Genomic DNA, 16,383 nt, shown 5'->3' with positions numbered 1-16,383 from the left:
GATTTGACCTTGGTATCTTGTCTCTGAAACCCATATGTGGTGATTTGACCTTGGTATCTTGTCTCTGAAACCCATGTGTGGTGATTTGACCTTGGTGTCTTGTTTCTGATACCCATGTGCGGTGATTTGACCTTGGTATCTTGTTTCTGAAACCCATGTGTGGTGATTTGACCTTGGTAGCTTGTTTCTGAAACCCATGTGTGGTGATTTGACCTTGGTGTCTTGTTTCTGATACCCATGTGCGGTGATTTGACCTTAGCATCTTGTTTTTGAAACCCATGTGTGGTGATTTGACCTTGGTAGCTTGTTTCTGAAACCCATGTGTGGTGATTTGATCTTGGTATCTTGTCTCTGAAATCCATGTGCGGTGATTTGACCTTGGTATCTTGTCTCTGAAACCCATATGTGGTGATTTGACCTTGGTATCTTGTCTCTGAAACCCATGTGTGGTGATTTGACCTTGGTATCTTGTTTCTGATACCCATGTGCGGTGATTTGACCTTAGTATCTTGTTTTTGAAACCGATGTGTGGTGATTTGACCTTGGTATCTTGTTTCTGAAACCCATGTGTGGTGATTTGACCTTGGTATCTTGTTTCTGTACGGTGATTTGACCTTGGTATCTTGTTTCTGATACCCATGTGCGGTGATTTGACCTTGGTATCTTGTCTCTGAAACCCATGTGTGATAATTTGACCTTAGTATCTTGTTTTTGAAACCTATGTGTGGTGATTTGACCTTGGGTTCTTGTCTCTGAAACCCATAAGTGATAATTTGACCTGGGTATCTTGGCTCTGAAACCCATGTGTGGGGATTTAGACCTTGATATCAGCCTCTGAAACCCATGTGTGGCGATTTAGACCTTGATATCCGTGTCTGAAACCCATGTGTGGTGGTTTGACCTCAGTGTCTTGTCTCAGAAACCCATGTGTGGCGATTTAGACCTTGATATCCGTGTCTGAAACCCATGTGTGGTGCTTTAGACCTTGATATCTGTCTCTGAATCCCATGTGTGGTGATGTGACCTCGGTGTCTTGTCTCTGAAACCCATAAGTGATAATTTGACCTGGGTATCTTGGCTCTGAAACCCATGTGTGGCGATTTAGACCTTGATATCTGTCTCTTAAACCCATGTGTGGTGATTTGGACCTTGGTATCTGTCTCTGAAACCCATGTGCGGTGATTTGACCTTAGTATCTTGTTTTTGAAACCTATGTGTGGTGATTTGACCTCAGTGTCTTGTCTCAGAAACCCATGTGTGGTGATGTGGCGTGGGTGTCTTGTTTTTGGGGGCGGTGTGTGGTGATTTGACCTCTGTTTCTTGTCTCAGAAACCCATGTGAGGTGATTTAGACCTTGATAGCTGTCTCTGAAACCCATGTGAGGTGATTTAGAACTTGATATCAGTCTCTGAAGCCTATGTGCTAAGATTTGGCCTTGGTATCTTGTTTCTGATACCCATGTGCGGTGATTTGACCTTAGTATCTTGTTTTTGAAACCGCTGTGTGGTGATTTGACCTTGGGATCTTGTCTCTGAAACCCATGTTTGGTGATTTGGACCTTGGTATCTTGTCTCTGAACCCCATGTGAGGTGATTTAGAACTTGATATCAGTCTCTGAAGCCTATGTGCTAAGATTTGGCCTTGGTATCTTGTTTCTGATACCCATGTGTGGTGATTTGATCTTGGTATCTTGTCTCTGAACCCCATGTGTGGTGATTGAGACCTTGTTATCTTGTCTCTGAAACCCTTGTGTGGTGATTTAGACCTTGAAATCAGTCTCTGAAACCCATGTGCGGTGATTTAGACCTTGATAGCTGTCTCTGAAACCCATGTGCGATGATATGACCTTGGTATCTTGTTTCCGAAACCCATGTGCGGTGATTTGACCTTAGTATCTTGTTTTTGAAACCGCTGTGTGGTGATTTGACCTTGGGTTCTTGTCTCTGAAACCCATAAGTGATAATTTGACCTGGGTATCTTGGCTCTGAAACCCATGTGTGGGGATTTAGACCTTGATATCAGCCTCTGAAACCCATGTGTGGCGATTTAGACCTTGATATCTGTCTCTGAAACCCATGTGTGGTGATTTGGACCTTAGTATCTTGTCTCTGAAACCCATGTTTGGTGATTTGGACCTTGGTATCTTGTCTCTGAAATCCATATGTGGTGATTTGGACCTTGGTATCTGTCTCTGAAACCCATATGTAGTGATTTAGACCTTGATATCTGTCTCTGAAACCCATGTGTGGTAATTACAACCTTGGTTTCTGTCGCTGAAACCCATGTGTGGTGATTTGGACCTTGATATCTGTATCAGAAACCATGTGTGGTAATTTGGACCTTGGTATCTTTGGACCTTCAAAGAAATGTTTGTAGTGGTTAACTTTCCACAAGCACCTGTTGTCATCTGATTACCACAGAGCTCCATATTACTGAGTCTAACACAAATAATGGAAAAATCGTGTACAGGAATATATTATAATCAAGAATAAAAGGAGATCTCGGAGTATTATACAATACATATATTAACACGACTTCTCCTCCCTGGAGAATGTACAGAATCCAGTGAAATGTGTCGGAGAGATTGGTTATGTTAACATTGTGAGGCTCCTTGTCTTCAGCTACACAGTGGTTGGAGGGATGAAGACTGGAACTATTGCAAGCAACTTTATCTTAGAAATTTATCAAAATTGTATTCCTCATGATGGCATGTTGCTTGAAGATTTTCTCCACTGTGTGTTCTAAGAGGGAGATGTAAAATTGGCAGCCTCTCAAATCCTGTCGTTTAGCTTGTTTATAAAGAAAACTAATTGACATTTGAGTTTCTGTAGAACACAAGGCAGGTTTAACTCTGTATTTAGACGTTGGGAGAGCCTGCCTGCTATTGCAGGTGTGGTGCCTTTTAGAAGCAGTCATATATCATGGTAATTTAGGAGCATTTTTTTGTAACTGCCATGAAAGTTATTTGGTACTACTCGGTAGTTTAATAGCTATACCCTTGCATAATTGAAAACCTTGCCATCATGTGTCTTAGACTTCGTGAGTTACTGCCTCCATCGAAGCTGTCCGTTCTCTTGTCTGTGACCACCTTGTGAATTCAGTTACAATATTTTTCGAAATCAATCTCTTTTCAAAATTTTCGTTTCCATAGTAACCATACATGTAGAAGCTGTTTTCTAAAACATGAGTGTTCTTGTTGTGTTTTCATTAGTGTATTGATCAGATTAGAATTATGGAAAAGATTTTTAAAAGAATCTGTTGTTTTGCTAAAAGTTTTTTTATGCTTTTGATAAGCCTTTTCCACAGGAACTGCAGTTGGATTTTGAAGGATTATGAAAATATAAGACATATTTTGCTCAATTTACCACTTTAGGGGATGTGTTAGCCATGTTTTGGTAATTAGTATGAAGCATTGCAAGATATCTAGGTTTACATATTCTTTTGATTTGATGGGTTTTTTTAATGCAGAAACTGCATTATCCAAGTTGTTAATAAGTTAAAAGAATTTATTATTAAACATTTAAAGTTATTTTTGTGGTGGTGAATTTATGAATTGTATATTTACAATAACTGGTTTAAAAGGCTGTATCAAACAATATTTGTGAAGAACTGTTATTGAGTCAGATTAGAGAAATGTCAACAGTGTGTGTCACTATGACCTGTACAAACATTCCAGACCCTAGGCACGGGTATTAACATTAGCCAGGCTTAAACCCCTGCAACTCCAAGCTACTAGTTTTGAATGATTGATCATTTGTTAATCAATATCGGATTTTCAGAAAAAAACAACCTATTTCAGATTTCTAATTATAATGACAAGTCCAAATGCACTTTGAGAAATATTCCTATAAAATCTCAAACTTTTAATATTTGGAACCAAATAGACAGTACTGTAAATCTTGTATTTCCTGACTTTTAAGGATAATTATCTAATGACAGTCATTGCATCTAACTTTTCAATATCTTTCAAGAAGAATTTGTCCCATCTTAGTATGAATACGGTAGTTTTACAGGAATTGTCTAATATCGCAGTGACACACGAGACTGGAGTTACTAGCATTGTGACCTGTGCCTATTGTGGATATAGCTGTACTTTCTAATGTTCAAAGCTGAAATCTATCTAATGTTCAAAGCTGAAATCTATCTTAATATTCAAAGCTGAAATCTATCTAATGTTCAAAGCTGAAATCTATCTAATGTTCAAAGCAAAAATCTATCTAATATGCAAAGCTGAAATCTATCTAATATTCAAAGCTGAAATCTATCTAATGTTCAAAGCGAAAATCTATCAATATTACTGATGTATTTCCATGGTATTTGATTTATGATAAAAACATTATCCTGTCTTTTATTATGGCTTCAAACATTATCGAAACACTTGGTGAAATTGATTTGGTTATATAGAAACATCACTAAATCTATTTGTCTGCAGGCCAATTGAGAACCCTACTAGGCCATGGATGTGTTCTCTCTATTGGTGGGTAATTGTGTTACTACAGTAAACGTCCTGCTTCACTTGTCTCGGCATTTTTCATGTATAATGGGACCTTTTGTATCCGAGCAAATAAAACAATCAATAAATGTTTTACTTTTCAAACAGAATAGACTTTTTTCAGCAGTAAGTAAACTACAAGAATTATTTATGAAGCCGGGATTTTGAACCTTTTATGAACTCTCTTCCAGTATAAAGTTGAACCACTGCGTATACTTTTATGAACTCTCTTCCAGTATAAAGTTGAACCACTATTTATACTTTTATGAACTCTCTTCCAGTATAAAGTTGAACCACTATTTATACTTTTATGAACTCTCTTCTAGTATAAAGTTGAACCACTATTTATACTTTTATGAACTCTCTTCCAGGATAAAGTTGAACCACTATTTATACTTTTATGAACTCTCTTCTAGTATAAAGTTGAACCACTAGCTATCTATATGACCATCAGTACAATCACATAGTAGCTATCTATATGACCACCAGTACCATCACATAGTAGCTATCTATATGACCATCAGTACCATCACATAGTAGCTATCTATATGACCATCAGTACCATCACATAGTAGCTATCTATATGACCATCAGTACCATCACATAGTAGCTATCTATATGACCATCAGTACCATCACATAGTAGCTATCTATATGACCATCAGTACCATCACATAGTAGCTATCTATATGACCATCAGTACCATCACATAGTAGCTATCTATATGACCATCAGTACCATCACATAGTAGCTATCTATATGACCATCAGTACCATCACATAGTAGCTATCTATATGACCATCAGTACCATCACATAGTAGCTATCTATATGACCATCAGTACCATCACATAGTAGCTATCTATATGACCATCAGTACCATCACATAGTAGCTATCTATATGACCATCAGTACCATCACATAGTAGCTATCTATATGACCATCAGTACCATCACATAGTAGCTATCTATATGACCATCAGTACCATCACATAGTAGCTATCTATATGACCATCAGTACCATCACATAGTAGCTATCTATATGACCATCAGTACCATCACATAGTAGCTATCTATATGACCATCAGTACCATCACATAGTAGCTATCTATATGACCATCAGTACCATCACATAGTAGCTATCTATATGACCATCAGTACCATCACATAGTAGCTATCTATATGACCATCAGTACCATCACATAGTAGCTATCTATATGACCATCAGTACCATCACATAGTAGCTATCTATATGACCATCAGTACCATCACATAGTAGCTATCTATATGACCATCAGTACCATCACATAGTAGCTATCTATATGACCATCAGTACCATCACATAGTAGCTATCTATATGACCATCAGTACCATCACATAGTAGCTATCTATATGACCATCAGTACCATCACATAGTAGCTATCTATATGACCATCAGTACCATCACATAGTAGCTATCTATATGACCATCAGTACCATCACATAGTAGCTATCTATATGACCATCAGTACCATCACATAGTAGCTATCTATATGACCATCAGTACCATCACATAGTAGCTATCTATATGACCATCAGTACCATCACATAGTAGCTATCTATATGACCATCAGTACCATCACATAGTAGCTATCTATATGACCATCAGTACCATCACATAGTAGCTATCTATATGACCATCAGTACCATCACATAGTAGCTATCTATATGACCATCAGTACCATCACATAGTAGCTATCTATATGACCATCAGTACCATCACATAGTAGCTATCTATATGACCATCAGTACCATCACATAGTAGCTATCTATATGACCATCAGTACCATCACATAGTAGCTATCTATATGACCATCAGTACCATCACATAGTAGCTATCTATATGACCATCAGTACCATCACATAGTAGCTATCTATATGACCATCAGTACCATCACATAGTAGCTATCTATATGACCATCAGTACCATCACATAGTAGCTATCTATATGACCATCAGTACCATCACATAGTAGCTATCTATATGACCATCAGTACCATCACATAGTAGCTATCTATATGACCATCAGTACCATCACATAGTAGCTATCTATATGACCATCAGTACCATCACATAGTAGCTATCTATATGACCATCAGTACCATCACATAGTAGCTATCTATATGACCATCAGTACCATCACATAGTAGCTATCTATATGACCATCAGTACCATCACATAGTAGCTATCTATATGACCATCAGTACCATCACATAGTAGCTATCTATATGACCATCAGTACCATCACATAGTAGCTATCTATATGACCATCAGTACCATCACATAGTAGCTATCTATATGACCATCAGTACCATCACATAGTAGCTATCTATATGACCATCAGTACCATCACATAGTAGCTATCTATATGACCATCAGTACCATCACATAGTAGCTATCTATATGACCATCAGTACCATCACATAGTAGCTATCTATATGACCATCAGTACCATCACATAGTAGCTATCTATATGACCATCAGTACCATCACATAGTAGCTATCTATATGACCATCAGTACCATCACATAGTAGCTATCTATATGACCATCAGTACCATCACATAGTAGCTATCTATATGACCATCAGTACCATCACATAGTAGCTATCTATATGACCATCAGTACCATCACATAGTAGCTATCTATATGACCATCAGTACCATCACATAGTAGCTATCTATATGACCATCAGTACCATCACATAGTAGCTATCTATATGACCATCAGTACCATCACATAGTAGCTATCTATATGACCATCAGTACCATCACATAGTAGCTATCTATATGACCATCAGTACCATCACATAGTAGCTATCTATATGACCATCAGTACCATCACATAGTAGCTATCTATATGACCATCAGTACCATCACATAGTAGCTATCTATATGACCATCAGTACCATCACATAGTAGCTATCTATATGACCATCAGTACCATCACATAGTAGCTATCTATATGACCATCAGTACCATCACATAGTAGCTATCTATATGACCATCAGTACCATCACATAGTAGCTATCTATATGACCATCAGTACCATCACATAGTAGCTATCTATATGACCATCAGTACCATCACATAGTAGCTATCTATATGACCATCAGTACCATCACATAGTAGCTATCTATATGACCATCAGTACCATCACATAGTAGCTATCTATATGACCATCAGTACCATCACATAGTAGCTATCTATATGACCATCAGTACCATCACATAGTAGCTATCTATATGACCATCAGTACCATCACATAGTAGCTATCTATATGACCATCAGTACCATCACATAGTAGCTATCTATATGACCATCAGTACCATCACATAGTAGCTATCTATATGACCATCAGTACCATCACATAGTAGCTATCTATATGACCATCAGTACCATCACATAGTAGCTATCTATATGACCATCAGTACCATCACATAGTAGCTATCTATATGACCATCAGTACCATCACATAGTAGCTATCTATATGACCATCAGTACCATCACATAGTAGCTATCTATATGACCATCAGTACCATCACATAGTAGCTATCTATATGACCATCAGTACCATCACATAGTAGCTATCTATATGACCATCAGTACCATCACATAGTAGCTATCTATATGACCATCAGTACCATCACATAGTAGCTATCTATATGACCATCAGTACCATCACATAGTAGCTATCTATATGACCATCAGTACCATCACATAGTAGCTATCTATATGACCATCAGTACCATCACATAGTAGCTATCTATATGACCATCAGTACCATCACATAGTAGCTATCTATATGACCATCAGTACCATCACATAGTAGCTATCTATATGACCATCAGTACCATCACATAGTAGCTATCTATATGACCATCAGTACCATCACATAGTAGCTATCTATATGACCATCAGTACCATCACATAGTAGCTATCTATATGACCATCAGTACCATCACATAGTAGCTATCTATATGACCATCAGTACCATCACATAGTAGCTATCTATATGACCATCAGTACCATCACATAGTAGCTATCTATATGACCATCAGTACCATCACATAGTAGCTATCTATATGACCATCAGTACCATCACATAGTAGCTATCTATATGACCATCAGTACCATCACATAGTAGCTATCTATATGACCATCAGTACCATCACATAGTAGCTATCTATATGACCATCAGTACCATCACATAGTAGCTATCTATATGACCATCAGTACCATCACATAGTAGCTATCTATATGACCATCAGTACCATCACATAGTAGCTATCTATATGACCATCAGTACCATCACATAGTAGCTATCTATATGACCATCAGTACCATCACATAGTAGCTATCTATATGACCATCAGTACCATCACATAGTAGCTATCTATATGACCATCAGTACCATCACATAGTAGCTATCTATATGACCATCAGTACCATCACATAGTAGCTATCTATATGACCATCAGTACCATCACATAGTAGCTATCTATATGACCATCAGTACCATCACATAGTAGCTATCTATATGACCATCAGTACCATCACATAGTAGCTATCTATATGACCATCAGTACCATCACATAGTAGCTATCTATATGACCATCAGTACCATCACATAGTAGCTATCTATATGACCATCAGTACCATCACATAGTAGCTATCTATATGACCATCAGTACCATCACATAGTAGCTATCTATATGACCATCAGTACCATCACATAGTAGCTATCTATATGACCATCAGTACCATCACATAGTAGCTATCTATATGACCATCAGTACCATCACATAGTAGCTATCTATATGACCATCAGTACCATCACATAGTAGCTATCTATATGACCATCAGTACCATCACATAGTAGCTATCTATATGACCATCAGTACCATCACATAGTAGCTATCTATATGACCATCAGTACCATCACATAGTAGCTATCTATATGACCATCAGTACCATCACATAGTAGCTATCTATATGACCATCAGTACCATCACATAGTAGCTATCTATATGACCATCAGTACCATCACATAGTAGCTATCTATATGACCATCAGTACCATCACATAGTAGCTATCTATATGACCATCAGTACCATCACATAGTAGCTATCTATATGACCATCAGTACCATCACATAGTAGCTATCTATATGACCATCAGTACCATCACATAGTAGCTATCTATATGACCATCAGTACCATCACATAGTAGCTATCTATATGACCATCAGTACCATCACATAGTAGCTATCTATATGACCATCAGTACCATCACATAGTAGCTATCTATATGACCATCAGTACCATCACATAGTAGCTATCTATATGACCATCAGTACCATCACATAGTAGCTATCTATATGACCATCAGTACCATCACATAGTAGCTATCTATATGACCATCAGTACCATCACATAGTAGCTATCTATATGACCATCAGTACCATCACATAGTAGCTATCTATATGACCATCAGTACCATCACATAGTAGCTATCTATATGACCATCAGTACCATCACATAGTAGCTATCTATATGACCATCAGTACCATCACATAGTAGCTATCTATATGACCATCAGTACCATCACATAGTAGCTATCTATATGACCATCAGTACCATCACATAGTAGCTATCTATATGACCATCAGTACCATCACATAGTAGCTATCTATATGACCATCAGTACCATCACATAGTAGCTATCTATATGACCATCAGTACCATCACATAGTAGCTATCTATATGACCATCAGTACCATCACATAGTAGCTATCTATATGACCATCAGTACCATCACATAGTAGCTATCTATATGACCATCAGTACCATCACATAGTAGCTATCTATATGACCATCAGTACCATCACATAGTAGCTATCTATATGACCATCAGTACCATCACATAGTAGCTATCTATATGACCATCAGTACCATCACATAGTAGCTATCTATATGACCATCAGTACCATCACATAGTAGCTATCTATATGACCATCAGTACCATCACATAGTAGCTATCTATATGACCATCAGTACCATCACATAGTAGCTATCTATATGACCATCAGTACCATCACATAGTAGCTATCTATATGACCATCAGTACCATCACATAGTAGCTATCTATATGACCATCAGTACCATCACATAGTAGCTATCTATATGACCATCAGTACCATCACATAGTAGCTATCTATATGACCATCAGTACCATCACATAGTAGCTATCTATATGACCATCAGTACCATCACATAGTAGCTATCTATATGACCATCAGTACCATCACATAGTAGCTATCTATATGACCATCAGTACCATCACATAGTAGCTATCTATATGACCATCAGTACCATCACATAGTAGCTATCTATATGACCATCAGTACCATCACATAGTAGCTATCTATATGACCATCAGTACCATCACATAGTAGCTATCTATATGACCATCAGTACCATCACATAGTAGCTATCTATATGACCATCAGTACCATCACATAGTAGCTATCTATATGACCATCAGTACCATCACATAGTAGCTATCTATATGACCATCAGTACCATCACATAGTAGCTATCTATATGACCATCAGTACCATCACATAGTAGCTATCTATATGACCATCAGTACCATCACATAGTAGCTATCTATATGACCATCAGTACCATCACATAGTAGCTATCTATATGACCATCAGTACCATCACATAGTAGCTATCTATATGACCATCAGTACCATCACATAGTAGCTATCTATATGACCATCAGTACCATCACATAGTAGCTATCTATATGACCATCAGTACCATCACATAGTAGCTATCTATATGACCATCAGTACCATCACATAGTAGCTATCTATATGACCATCAGTACCATCACATAGTAGCTATCTATATGACCATCAGTACCATCACATAGTAGCTATCTATATGACCATCAGTACCATCACATAGTAGCTATCTATATGACCATCAGTACCATCACATAGTAGCTATCTATATGACCATCAGTACCATCACATAGTAGCTATCTATATGACCATCAGTACCATCACATAGTAGCTATCTATATGACCATCAGTACCATCACATAGTAGCTATCTATATGACCATCAGTACCATCACATAGTAGCTATCTATATGACCATCAGTACCATCACATAGTAGCTATCTATATGACCATCAGTACCATCACATAGTAGCTATCTATATGACCATCAGTACCATCACATAGTAGCTATCTATATGACCATCAGTACCATCACATAGTAGCTATCTATATGACCATCAGTACCATCACATAGTAGCTATCTATATGACCATCAGTACCATCACATAGTAGCTATCTATATGACCATCAGTACCATCACATAGTAGCTATCTATATGACCATCAGTACCATCACATAGTAGCTATCTATATGACCATCAGTACCATCACATAGTAGCTATCTATATGACCATCAGTACCATCACATAGTAGCTATCTATATGACCATCAGTACCATCACATAGTAGCTATCTATATGACCATCAGTACCATCACATAGTAGCTATCTATATGACCATCAGTACCATCACATAGTAGCTATCTATATGACCATCAGTACCATCACATAGTAGCTATCTATATGACCATCAGTACCATCACATAGTAGCTATCTATATGACCATCAGTACCATCACATAGTAGCTATCTATATGACCATCAGTACCATCACATAGTAGCTATCTATATGACTATCAGTACCATCACATAGTAGCTATCTATGTGAACATCAGTACCATCACACATAGAATTTTATGACCTTCATAGAAGTACTTTGACCTTGGCCACAGCAAAGTAGAAACATTACCATGTTCACCTTTATAGTACATTTAATTATATGACCTTGAACACCTGACACTGAGTGTTAATTCTGTAGTTGTAGGACATTGCTCATTCTGCTGTGAAATTCCGCTAGAAGCCCCATCACACTGGAAGCAAACATGGCCATTTATCAGCAAGTAGTCTGCATCATGTTGTTTGCCACCACAATTTTCTTCTGCAATGGTGAATTGATTTGACAATCTTCTAATTGGCCAAGTTGGTTTTAGTTGTGTGCATTAGGTTATTGGTGGTGCTGGAACATAATGCTGTCCAGTCTGGGAAACTGACTATAGACATGATCATATATCAACATTATGTTGAGAAACAGGTTTTTAGCAGACGCAAACTAAATACAATCCATCTGTAACACACATGTATAACAAGTTTTAACTTACATGAGCTTAATAGTGTCTGAGTGCTCTATATATGGCACTACAAAGCTGAGAGTAAGGGTTCAAGTCCCCATGGGAACCTCCCGTTCTGGATGTTTCTGTAGCAGTGGATTGTTGGAAGGATATAAGAACAGGTACATTGATTATACAACCCCCATAACCCTTGTTGGCTAGGGATCATGGTTGTCATGGTTGAGTCATATACCACAGGCTACATGCTAAAGGAGGATGTCCATCACTACCACAGAGAAGTTAAAATAAGTCAACTCCAGTACCATCCGGTAAATGTGCATTTACTGTAGTTCCACAGTGAGTTATCTGCTCTTGATTATTCCATTGCATGCAAAATATAGAAAGGATCTAAACAGTCTCTAGTATAAATCTGGAGCCTAATGACTCATTCAGATATATGTGGAAATGTGTCCCCTATGCTGACCTAGTTGATCAAGGATGTTTCTATGTAGGAAATAGGACACTTATGTAGAAATGAGTTGCTTTGTGTTTATAATTAGAAAGTAACCACAGGAAACCAGAAACTGCTCTTTGTAGGCAGCGTGCTTGTGTCTATGTAGGATGAGATGTAAAAATGTCTCACTTCAAGCAGCACATTCTATGCTTGTGTAACCAAATTTGCGGTTCTATTATTTTAAGATTAAATAACTACGCTGTACCATACATATCTTCCAATAATTATAAACCCAGGGGGCCAGTACAGAATCTCCAAATAAGGGTTAGGCTTATAACATGTCTCTGGCTCAAATAAGGGGTTTGGTTTAGTACATGATTATGAAATAGCATTTGTTGGCATTTATACTGGATTGTAAGATGTACAGTATATGTGTGCTCATTACCAGACATGGGCTTATTGCTGGATAATAAATTAAACCTTCTTTCAAAAATTGTGAAAATTCAAGTGCAGGCAAATATTCCCATTTTACAAAAAATAAATAAAAATGGCCATAACACAAAATATTTTGAAACAGTACAATATATTCAGAAATAACTGTAGAAAGGCACATTTTTAATGAGTCAAAGTTGACCCAATGACTAATGCTTCTCTGTCTGTATTGAGGAGGACTGAATTGGATTTTCTCTTACATTTCCTAGAGCAGACAGCAAGAAAATAGTGCAAATCCCCTGTTCTAGCATAGATGGAGATAAGAGAAATGTCACTCTACAGACAGGTGTTAAATGTAGTTGTGATTGTGTTCTTTAATTAACACAGACGTTTCCCTATCACTGCTGGTGATGGAGATTGGGATCATGAACGGCCTGCTGTCACCAGGTGGGCTCTATCAGCCTTGAGCAGATGAAAGCAATGTCATGTATGGGTCGAACCAACTATTCCTGTACTTGTCAATGCTATTTTAGTCACAAGATAACGGTTCCAATGATTTAATCCTTAATAATGACTAGCTAATTGAGGAGAAAATCTTGTTTTGTAATCAGAAACTTACTTTGATCACCATATCAAATTTCTATATGTACTTGTCAAGTTTCTGTTATCCCCTCTCGCTATTTCTGATAGTGAAAATGCACTATTGTAGTGTTGGACTGATTAAATAATAATCTGTATCAATATTACAGATAAATCAAGTTATAACTCTCACACGCACACACTACATTTGTGTACGGAGTTGAAGCAGAGTTTGACTCAACATTGAATTGACAGTAATTGTGTGCGTGCTGGTGGCCAAGTTAACATTGATTAGTTTACTATTCCTCTAGGTAAGGTTATATGGATAAGGTTGACCTTCCTCTAGTCAAGTTTATGGGTAAGTTTGACCTTCCTCTAGTCAAGTTTATGGGTAAGTTTGACTTTTTCAAGTCCTGGTTATGGATCAGTTGAACCTTCTCGGGTCAAGGTTATGGATTAGTTTGACCTTCCTCTAGTCAAGGTTATGTATTAGTTTGACCTTCCTCTAGTCACGGTTATGGATCAGTTTGACCGTCTCTAGTCAAGGTTATGGATCAGTCAAACTTTCTCTAATCAAGGTTATGGATTAGTTTGTCCTTCCTCTAATCAAGGTTATGGATTAGTTGAACCTTCTCTAGTCAAGGTTATGGATCAGTTGAACCTTCTCTATTCAACATTATGGATTAGTTGAACCTTCTCTAGTCAAGGTTATGGATTAGTTGGACTTGCTTTTAGTAAAGGTTATGGATTAGTTTGTCCTTCCTCTAATCAAGGTTATAGATCAGTTAAACCTTCTCTAGTCAACGTTATGGATCAGTTTGTCCTTCCTCTAATCAAGGTTATAGATTAGTTGGACCTTCTCTATTCAAGGTTAGGGATTAGTTGGACTTGCCTCTAGTCAATGTTATGGATTAGTTGGACTTGCCTCTAGTCAATGTTATGGATTAGTTTGTCCTTCCTCTAATTAAGGTTATGGATCAGTTGAACCTTCTCTAGTCATGGTTATGGATCAGTTGAACCTTCTCTAGTCAAGGTTATGGATTAGTTGGACCTTCTCTAGTCAAGGTTAGGGATTAGTTGAACTTGTCTCTAGTCAATGTTATAGTTTAGTTGGACTTGCCTCTAGTCAAGGTTATGGATTAGTTTGTCCTTCCTCTAATCAAGGTTATGGATCAGTTGAACCTTCTCTAATCAAGGTTATGGATTAGGTTGACCTTTCCTTGGTCCAAGTTAAAGATGTTTGAATTTCTTCTAGTCAATGTTATAAGTAAGGACACACAGATTAAAATCTTAGCCTTCCTTGTTATTCAATCTCGAGAGGTTTAAGACCAAACATTTGATAATTATAGACAATAATACAGCAATATAATGTTAAAGGCCAGAAATGAAGAATTTGCTTTGGTGTTCAAAGTTTTAGCACCCTATGATACCTGTATGTAAAACACCTTTATACTCTGATGTATTGCCAGCAAATAAATAAGGTGCCTGATTGTACATCTGATAAAATAGCGCTTATCATCAGTTTGTTGACTGAAAATGCTCTTGGAAGTTCATTTTGTTATCAAAAATGCAGATAGAGTAAAATTGTCCTACCCTCTTTCCAACTCAATGGATCATAGCTGGTACTGTCACTGTTCTAGCCTCTCTCTAACACCATGGATCATTTCTGGTACTGTCACTGTCCTAGACTATCTCCAACACAATGGATCATAGCTGGTACTGTCACTGTCCTAGCCTCTCTCCAACACCATGGATCATTTCTGGTACTGTCACTGACCTAGACTATCTCCAACACAATGGATCATTTCTGGTACTGTCAGTGTCCTAGCCTCTCTCCAACACAATGGATCATAGCTGGTACTGCCACTGTCCTAGCCTATCTCCAACAAAATGGATCATTTCTGGTACTGTCACTGTCCTAGACTATCTCCAACAAAATGGATCATTTCTGATACTGTCACTGTCCTAGACTATCTCCAACACAATGGATCATAGCTGGTACTGTCACTGTCCTAGCCTCTCATACACAATAGATCATAGCTGGTATTGTCACTGTCCTAGCCTATCTCCAACACAATGGATCATAGCTGGTACTGTCACTGTCCTAGCCTCTCTCCAACACCATGGATCATTTCTGGTACTGTCACTGTCCTAG

General features: G+C 37.6%; 1 protein-coding gene across 11 annotated transcripts in view; it reads left to right on the top strand.

Moving 5' to 3' along the window:
* LOC110463394 (phosphatidylinositol-binding clathrin assembly protein LAP-like) overlaps positions 1–16,383 on the top strand; it is a 103,583-nt gene that overhangs the window by 26,552 nt on the left and 60,648 nt on the right. The gene's annotated exons all lie outside the window — the stretch shown is intronic.

The sequence above is a fragment of the Mizuhopecten yessoensis genome, unplaced genomic scaffold, assembly GCF_002113885.1.
Source record: "Mizuhopecten yessoensis strain PY_sf001 unplaced genomic scaffold, ASM211388v2 scaffold10901, whole genome shotgun sequence".
Classification (NCBI taxonomy): Eukaryota; Metazoa; Mollusca; class Bivalvia; order Pectinida; family Pectinidae; genus Mizuhopecten; species Mizuhopecten yessoensis.
Note: the sequence above shows the minus strand (reverse complement) of the source record. Positions and strands in the feature narration are given on the sequence as shown.